We start from the raw sequence: 8,789 nt of genomic DNA, 5'->3' as shown, positions 1-8,789 counted from the left end.
ACAGTAGGGAATGTCTGAAGACATGTTTGGTTGTCACTACTTGGGGGTACTGCTGGCATCCAGTGGATTGAGGCCAGGGATGCTGCTAAACATCCTACAATGCACAGGACAGCCCCTCACAACATAACTATTGGTATATTTATTGAGACCACATAACATTTATGGAGAATAAACAATTCATGGAGAATAACAACTTAGGGGGAATTGACATCAAAGACGTCTTGATGATGTTTTCTTATGCAATCACATGGTATGAATTTTATTAGTTCAAGTTTTTTGTGTCCCTTAGGAATGTTTTACAGTTTTCTTGTTAACATTTTATAACTTCATTTCAAGGTATTTTAGTTTTTTAGTTTTCCTTGTAAGTAGGGTTCTTTCTTCCATTATATCTTCTAACTGTGATTTATATTTCTCAAAGGAATTGGTTTCTATAAATTATGGTACTCCACTAATTGTTTCTCTAGTTTCCTTTATCTTTTTTGGCCTAACTTTATTGGCTACTACCAGAATTTAATTTAATATTTAATATGCTAATAATAGTGGAATTAGTAGATATCCTTTCCAAACTAGGCATACTATTATCTACTTTACCAAGTTAGGGAACTGTCCTTTCATTCCTGTTTTACTAAAAAGCGTTTTTATAAAATAGCTGAATTTTGTCAAAATGTGTTTTAGGAATCTATTGTGGGGGCCTGGAATTGGCCACCCCAAGATATGTCTCTTTGGCATAATGATTATTTGAGGCTGGTTACTTTGCAGACAGGAAAGCAACTGAAAAGTAGAATTTACTTACCCTTTGTAAGAGACATTTACATTGTAAAGGAAATCTCCATCTGTAAAGGTATCTCCCTCTCTACCAGGAAGAAGGGGGGGGTGACCTTATCTTTAGAAACTCTTAATCAATGCCAAAGGCAAGGACTTAAATCTGCATAATAATCTTATTCCTATTTCTGGTAACCTCCTGTAACTGACTCCCCCCCACCCCCAACATCCTCCTTTGCCTTTAGCTGGATATGATATTTAAGGTGGGGGCTTCAGCCATTTTGGCGAGTTGCTCAGCTTGCCTGAGCCTCTCCCATGTATACATGCTATAAAGCTTTGTTTAATTTTCTCCTGCTATTCTGTCTCATGTGAATTTAATTTGTTCTCCGGCCAGATGAACCCAGACAGGGTAGAGGAAATGTCTTCCTCCCCTACACTATAGAAATGAAAATATGAGTTTTCCCTTTAGACTTGCTGATAGGATGAAGTATATTAATCATAACTATATCCTTCCTAATACTGAACCATCCTTGCATTACTAGAAAAACCCTACTTGGGCAAAGTATATATTTCTGATGTACTGCTGGATTCTGTTTCTAATATTTTATTTAGCTTTCTTTTTTTTCTAAAAATTTTTGTGAGATATTGGCCTATTATTTACTTTTTTGTGGGGGGTATCCAATCTTTGGTGGGTTTTGGTTTCACTGTTATCTTGACTTCATAAAAAAGAATTTGGAAGCTTTTGTTCTTGAGAAAAATTTTTTAATCAATTAAAATCCAATACAAACAAGTAAAAGCAGTTATTGTAGTTTGGTTAGGTTATAAATTAAAGAGGATTTTGTGTGTTGATGTAGTAACTACCACTTAAACTTTAGTTTCTAAAGGAAAAACAAATACCAAGTCAAAACTCCTGACTTAGAATAAAATTTCTGTATGGACGTTGTTTGGTTCTGTCTTTACCCCAAGATTCCATAGTAAAACTCCCTTAAGGAAATTAAAGGGTTCTGAATACATCCATTTCCAGGCTTCATTTTTCCATTTAAAAGAGTTTTAATTTTTATAGAGATCCTACATAATGCGTATACAGTAAAATATACGTCATTGTCAAGAATGAAAGTAAAAAGCTTATGTTTTTCTAGTTTTAACTCCTCTCTCTGGTTAACTTGAAGTATCACCAAATTCATGTCCAAACTGAGACAAGATGTTAGCACACTTTAATGAAAATGTATAAGCGCTACAAGATGTTAAAAACTGATGCCAAAGTTTGAGCCCAACCTTGTTTTAAAGAGGCAAACTAGAATTTCCTTACATAGAAATGTAGAAAGACTGTACCTGATCATGATCAACCTCTACAGGTTACTTCTTAATAATCCAGGTGATGGACTTGGCAAGTGGTGGGGTAGTCAGGGCCCCTGAGTAGGTCCATCTGGGCAAGTGGGCATCAGGCAGGAAGGATCAAAGGACCCAGATTCCACAAGGGCATCCTGGCCAAGAGAAGGAGATCACCAAGCTATCATTTAGTGGTAAAAACCACTGAGGAATCGGATGATGAGATGATGATTCTAGGGGTGTCTGGGGACCAGTAGTGGTCCAGAGGAGCTCTAGGTACCTCTGGGCACCTTAGGATAGAATTATGCCCATGCTTTCTTCTTGTAACTAACTGTATTTCTTTTTGAAAAAATTGAAATATAATTGACTTTTTAAAAAATTGAAATATAATTGACAACTGTGTATTTCTGATACTTGTCAGTGGGAACACAGCAGACACCATTTGCTCCCTCCATTCTAGTGACTTTACAGCAGGTGGTCTCCTCTGAACTCCTTGGGAGGCATTAGGTGGTAGCTGGTACGTAAACAGGCTTTCCTTTCTCAAGAGAGATTCATAGAATTCTCCTTTCTAAAATGCAATACAAATTAGGAGGAGCCAGGATCCAAGACTAAAAGGGGAGAGAGGGAGAGAAGGCAAAAGAGAGGGAGAGGGAAAGAGGCAGGAGGGAGAGAGACAGAGGTGGGGAGGAGAGGAAAAGAGAGAGAGAATACATGGACTTCCAGGGAGCAGCCCCTTTGGGACTCTGAATGTTGAACAATTAATCTCGGGGGCTGGACAGAGGTATCCAACCTGAAGAATATGGGTAATGTTCTTTAAAGAATCATTTCTGTACCTTGCAAGGTAGCCCAGGGCCAGGGGCTCTCTCAACACAAGCATCATAAATGGCAAGTTGTCTTCTCAGCAACTTTCTTTTCTTTTTTTTTTTTGCTTTCTCTCCCCAAATCCCCTAAGTAAATAGTTGTATATTTTAGTTGTGGGTCCTTCTAGTTGTGGCATGTGGGACGCCACCTCAACATGGCCTAACGAGCAGTGCCATGTCCACGCCCAGGATCTGAACGGGCGAAACCCTGGGCCGCCGAAGCGGAGCGCATGAACTTAACCACTCAGCCACGGGGCTGGCCCCTCAGCAACTTTCAAAGAAAACCTGAATTACATTGAGGTTAATTATATTTCCCAATTCAAAGTGCCCTATTTAGTGTTTCCACTATGAGACTGAAACATAAAGTAGATTTCAACTGATTTAGGAAAAAGAAAAATTACCTTATGCTTAATTGATGGCACAGTATCCACCAATTTCTGTAGCTTTTTATGATGTTTGTGTAGCTAAAGAACAATAAATGAGAAAATATTAAAAACAATTGACATCTCACTCTAGAATTGTAATGGAATGTGAATTAAAATCAGATACCTGGTGACTACCTAAAAATAATCCACAGTACTGAACCTGCACTTAAGCTGACAATTTAGAATGTTATAAACAGCACTGAATGAAAGTAGATACAAAACAAATGAGTAGGCTGTTTGCTGACAAGCTGGAGCCCACAGTCTGGAGGGAAAGGTGTCCCCTGTGCCATCAGCCTCTCCCTCTGAGCCTTACCGGCACTTGGCCCACAGGGGCTCTCGAGGCTGAAGCTCTCAGAGCCAGCCAGAGTGTGGGAAGGCACAGCTTTTAGCTCAGGCCCCTGAGTCCTCAAGGGCTCATTTCTGGAGCTTCAGCATAATAACCACATTTTCTGGTTTCTGTATTTCATGCTTTGATATCTGAGGCCTTGCTGACACTAGAGGAAGTGCCCCTCCCCGAGCTAGCTAATTCCTATACAGAACAAACTGGGAGGACGTCTTTAATACGCAAACCAACCAATCCAGACCCCAGACCCCAACTCCTCCTTTATAAGATTCTCACCCTCTGGGCCACTATTCCTCTGCCCTAATTATCCCAGAATCAGGCACCAGACGAGGGGCAGCCTCTGTGTCCCAGAGCCTGCTGAAATTATCCAAACCAAGCAATCCTAAGCTTGCTTATGCTGCCTCACCCATTCCTTCCATGGAAGCCATAATAAAGGCTCTTGTTCACATCTTCCCCTCGCTCTATCTGCCTCCTGACCATGCCTGGTGCTTCCCCATGTGACCCTGCATGGTGTTTCATGCCTCCTGTTTTTAGGAATCTGTGAGTATAATAAAATCCTTCCTTCACAACAGTCATTTCCATGTCTGTGTGTTGCTATACCTGATTAAAACAAATCCTAGGTACCCTGAAAACACTCAGCCTCCAGACGGGACTAAAGCAGGGAGCTTGTGGGAGGCCTGAACCTGCTAAACCTGCAAGAGCTCAGAGGTCCTGCACAGAGTACAGTCCACAGATTTTCAGTCCACTTCTTCAGTTGCTAGCAGTGTGACCTGGCAAGAAAGCACTTCACCTCCGCTGAGCTTCACTTTCTTCATCTGAAAAATGAAAACGACAGTATTGCCATCAGAGACCTCTTTTTTTCCTTTCATGATCATGTCCCATAATTGTTTGTATTTATCTTTTTATTCCATCTAAAATATATTCTTGGGGCCAGCCCTGTGGCCAAGTGGTTAAGTTTGCGTGCTTTGCTTCGGCAGCCCAGGGTTTCGTGGGTTTGGATCCCGGGCACGGACACGGCACCACTCATCAAGCCATGTTGAGGCAGTGCCCCACATAGCACAACCAGAGGCACCCACAACTAGAATATACAATTACGTACTGGGGGCCTTTGGGGAGGAGAAGAAGAAGAAAAAGACTGGCAAAAGTTGTTAGCTCAGGTGCCAATCTTAAAAAAATTATTCTTAACTAATCTCACATTTTAACCATCATTTATTTTATGCTATTTGCCTTTATCCTTTTATTCCAGTGCCTAAAAATAGAAATGTAATGCAAACCACAGAGGCAATTTTAAGTTTCTAGGAGCCACATTTAAAAAGTTAAAAAACAACAGGTGAAATTAATTTTGATAACATTTTATTTTACCAAATATATTCCAATATTGTCATTTCAACATGTAATCATTATGAAAACTTATTAATGAGACTGTTTCCATTTTTTCCATATTAAGTCTTGGAAATCTGCTGTATGTATTTTACACATGCAGCACATACCAATCTGGATGCTAAATTTTGATCAGAAATACTTGATTTTTATTTTTACACTAGAAAATGTGGATACACATACCCAAGTTGTTCCAAACATTTTAAAAAGTTTTCCAATAACTGAACTGAGTATCGGTTCTTAAATTTAAATTAATTAAAATCAAATAAAATTAAAAATCCATTTCCTCAATCACACTAGCAACATTTCAAGTGCTCAACAGCCATACATGGCTTGTAGCTACCATGGACAGCACAGTTTTATGCCATTTGAAACATATTCTTAACAATCTTATGTTTTAAGCATTGTTTATCTTACCAATGTATTGATCCCAATATTCTTAAAGTAAAAAACAATATTGTAATATTCTTTCATTCTAAAATCCATCATTTAAAGTTGGTAACATTTTTACCTTCAAAAATATTCGTATAATAACCATGTTCTTCCAGTTGCCGCATCCTCAAAGCTTTCAAATTTGATTGCGTTCTGATGCACCACATGCAGCTAAATACCATCAAAAGAAGGATTAATGCCTAACCATATAGGATCATTCCAAAATAAATCAATAGCAATAGCCTAATTCAACCTACTATATTTAATTATGTCTCCTCACCCAAAATAAAGCTACTGGCAAAAGCATATAACAATCTGATGCAAAATGAGACAGAAATAAAGAAGAGGAAGAAATTTATGCAGGAACAGCAATTAATATTACTTTGGAATGAGGGGATTTATCTGGGGAGAAAAATAAAAGAAAACTTATATAGCAAAGTGAGTAACAATTCAGTGAGGGATCAACATTTCTTCATTCCTATCTTGATTTGCAGGAAATACTGAAATCCAAAATGCATTTGCGTCAAAAGGAGAGAAGATGTTTATCTTGAGAGAAACAGACTCTCCCTATGAGAATCAGGAGTTGAAGACATTTCTTCTTTGAGGGATAACCACTTAAAATGTGTTTCTTTCTATTTTTAATGTAACATTTAAAATTAAAATAAAATTAAATTGGGGAAAAAGTCGTAAGAAGAAATTTTATTTTCTTATGTGCTCCCTATACTTCCCTACAAATTATTCCTCATCCGTCATTCATGAACTTTCTGACATCATCAGCCCTCCAGCCTCCCAAGTGAGACACCTCAAAGTCATGGTTAACTTTGCGTTTAACTTGAAGAGGTCTCCACCTCCAAGTCCTGTTGCTTTTATCTTAGAAATGCTTTTTAAAACTTGCTCCTTCTCCCTGTTTCGATTGTCACCCCTTTCATTTAGGCTTCTACCATCTCTCAGTTGGATTAATCCAACCTTGTGGCCCTGCACTGTTGCCTGGGTTAATGTCAAAAAATAAAGCAACTGACTAATTAAATGAAACTATGCTGTGCCACTCTCTTCTTTAAAAATAACCAGTGTCTGATGAGCTTGCCTTCCATCTACCCTCTTAAGTTCAATGATCACCATTCTTCCTGCCTCTCCCCACAATACACATTCTGCATTCTGGTCCCTTTGTTTTTTGGCCATTTTATGAACATCTGCTTTTACACATGATTTTCCCTCAGTCTGGAATGCCCTTCTAATCCTCTTGGCAAACTCCTATTCATCCTTCAACACCCAACGGAAATGTTCCTCCTTTGAAATCATCATAGACTCCTCTGAGCAGTCTACATCACACCTTCCTCTGTGGTCTCACAGTACTTTTAGAAACCCTTTTCCAAAACACACTTGCTTTTAATTCTAATTTCATGCATACTTTTCTCACCAGACTTTGAATTCTGGGAGGTCAAGAATCAAGTTAGTATTCCTGGGACTTAGTGTTGTGCCTGGCACATAATTAGCACTGAGTAAATGCTGAATGAATAAATAAATCAATGAATGACAAAATATATATATATATATTATTAGGTGACCAAAAATGTAGACTTTTTGCTTGCCTATCCTTTTACTCTGTATTGCAATCTTATCACGTAAAATGTGAATAAACAGTATTACTATTTTTTTTTAAAGATTGGCACCTGAGCTAACAACTGTTGCCAATCTTCCTTTTGTTTTTTTCCTGCTTTTTCTCCCCAAATCCCCCCAATACAAAGTTGTATAATCTAGTTGTGGGTCCCTCTAGTTGTGGCATGTGGGATGCCACCTCAATGTGGCCCGATGAGTGGTGCCATGTCTGCGCCCAGGATCCGAACCAGTGAAACCCTGAGCCACTGGAGCAGAGTGCGTGAACTTAACCACTTGGCCATGGGGCTGGCCCCAGTATTACTATTTAATATAGAAGTTATTTGTAAAGTCAGCAAGCAGAGGAAGATTAGCACGTATTCAACACACACACACAAAATAAATTTCTAGCTAAGTTTTAATTTCATGCCCTATCTTCTATATCAATTAGACAATCTATGCATAGAGAGAGATGTATTAATAGAAAATACTACTTGTAGAAGAAATTGTACATAAAAACAAGAAAGGACATTTTTCATACACTCAAAAAAGTCCAATGATGACCCAATAATTCCACTTCTGGGTATACACCCCAAAGAATTGAAAATAGCATCTCAAAAACATGTCTGCACACTAATGTTTGTAGCAGCATTATTCACAATAGCCAAAAGGTGGCAGCAACTCAAGTTTCCACGGACAGATGAATGGATAAACAAAATGTGGTCCATCCACACAGTGGAATATTATTCAGCCTTAAAAAGGAAAGGAATATCTGATACATGCTATAACATGGATGAACCTTGAGGATATTCTGCTAAGTGAGATCAGCCAGTCATAAAAAGACACATACTGTATGATTCCACTTATATGAGGTACCCGGTATTCAAATTCAGAGACAGAAAGTAAAACAGTCATTGCCAGGGACTACAGGGAGGGGAAAATGGGGAATTACTGTTTAATGGGTAGAGAGTTTCAGTTCTGCAAGATGAAAAAAGTTCTGGAGATGAATGGTGGTGATGGTTGCACAACAATGTGAATGTACTACTGAACTGTACACTTAAAAATGGTTAAAACACTCAATTTCATGCCACGTGCATTTTAGCACAATTTAAAAGAAAGTAAGTCCAATGAGTGCCATGCCACTGCTAACAGGAGAGGTTCATGCTCGCATGGAGGCAGTGTGATATGGCCTCTGCTGACAAGAAACTGTCCCTTTAACTCCAGACAAGAACACCAGTCTGGCTCTCACCTGATTTATCTGTAGAGTCTTCAAATTCCACGAGGAAAGAGTACCTGTTATTCCAGATGTGGAGGCAGGTGGCCGGGTCATAAGAGATGGTGAGCAGTTTTAAGCCAGGATCATACACGCTGTCCCTCCACCGGATGTTGATGGGCGACTGGCGCTCGCCTGCCGGGACCAGGTCCACGCTCTCCCAGAGTGGGTGCACTAGGAGAAAGCACATCCGGACTATCACCAAGATGTCCACTATCTGGGATCACACACCAGGCAATTCCAGTTGCGGAGAGCCTGTCGAGGCCGATGGAATTGAAGTCTTAGGAATTAGCTGCTCAGGGGCATAAATGACTGACCAAAGCAGAAGACAAAGCAGTCAGAGAGCAGCTTGTAGAGAAGCAGCCTTCTGCTGTCTCATCAAGCTAAAGCGT

General features: G+C 39.3%; 1 long non-coding RNA gene across 2 annotated transcripts; it reads right to left on the bottom strand.

Annotated features, from left to right (window-relative positions):
* Positions 1–1,156: 1,156 nt before the first annotated feature.
* Positions 1,157–8,565, bottom strand: LOC124232059 (uncharacterized). 2 transcript variants are annotated; one of them, XR_006886759.1, is made up of 4 exons: positions 8,374–8,565; positions 5,611–5,702; positions 3,353–4,534; positions 1,157–2,246 (listed from the first exon to the last, which is right to left on the bottom strand). It is a non-coding gene; the product is annotated as an uncharacterized LOC124232059 (long non-coding RNA). The 2 variants fall into 2 exon arrangements; XR_006886760.1 differs by having other exon boundaries at positions 8,418–8,565.
* Between the last annotated feature and the right edge of the window lie 224 nt (positions 8,566–8,789).

This window comes from Equus quagga, unplaced genomic scaffold (genome assembly GCF_021613505.1).
Source record: "Equus quagga isolate Etosha38 unplaced genomic scaffold, UCLA_HA_Equagga_1.0 HiC_scaffold_1988_RagTag, whole genome shotgun sequence".
Lineage (NCBI taxonomy): Eukaryota > Metazoa > Chordata > Mammalia > Perissodactyla > Equidae > Equus > Equus quagga.
Note: the sequence above shows the minus strand (reverse complement) of the source record. Positions and strands in the feature narration are given on the sequence as shown.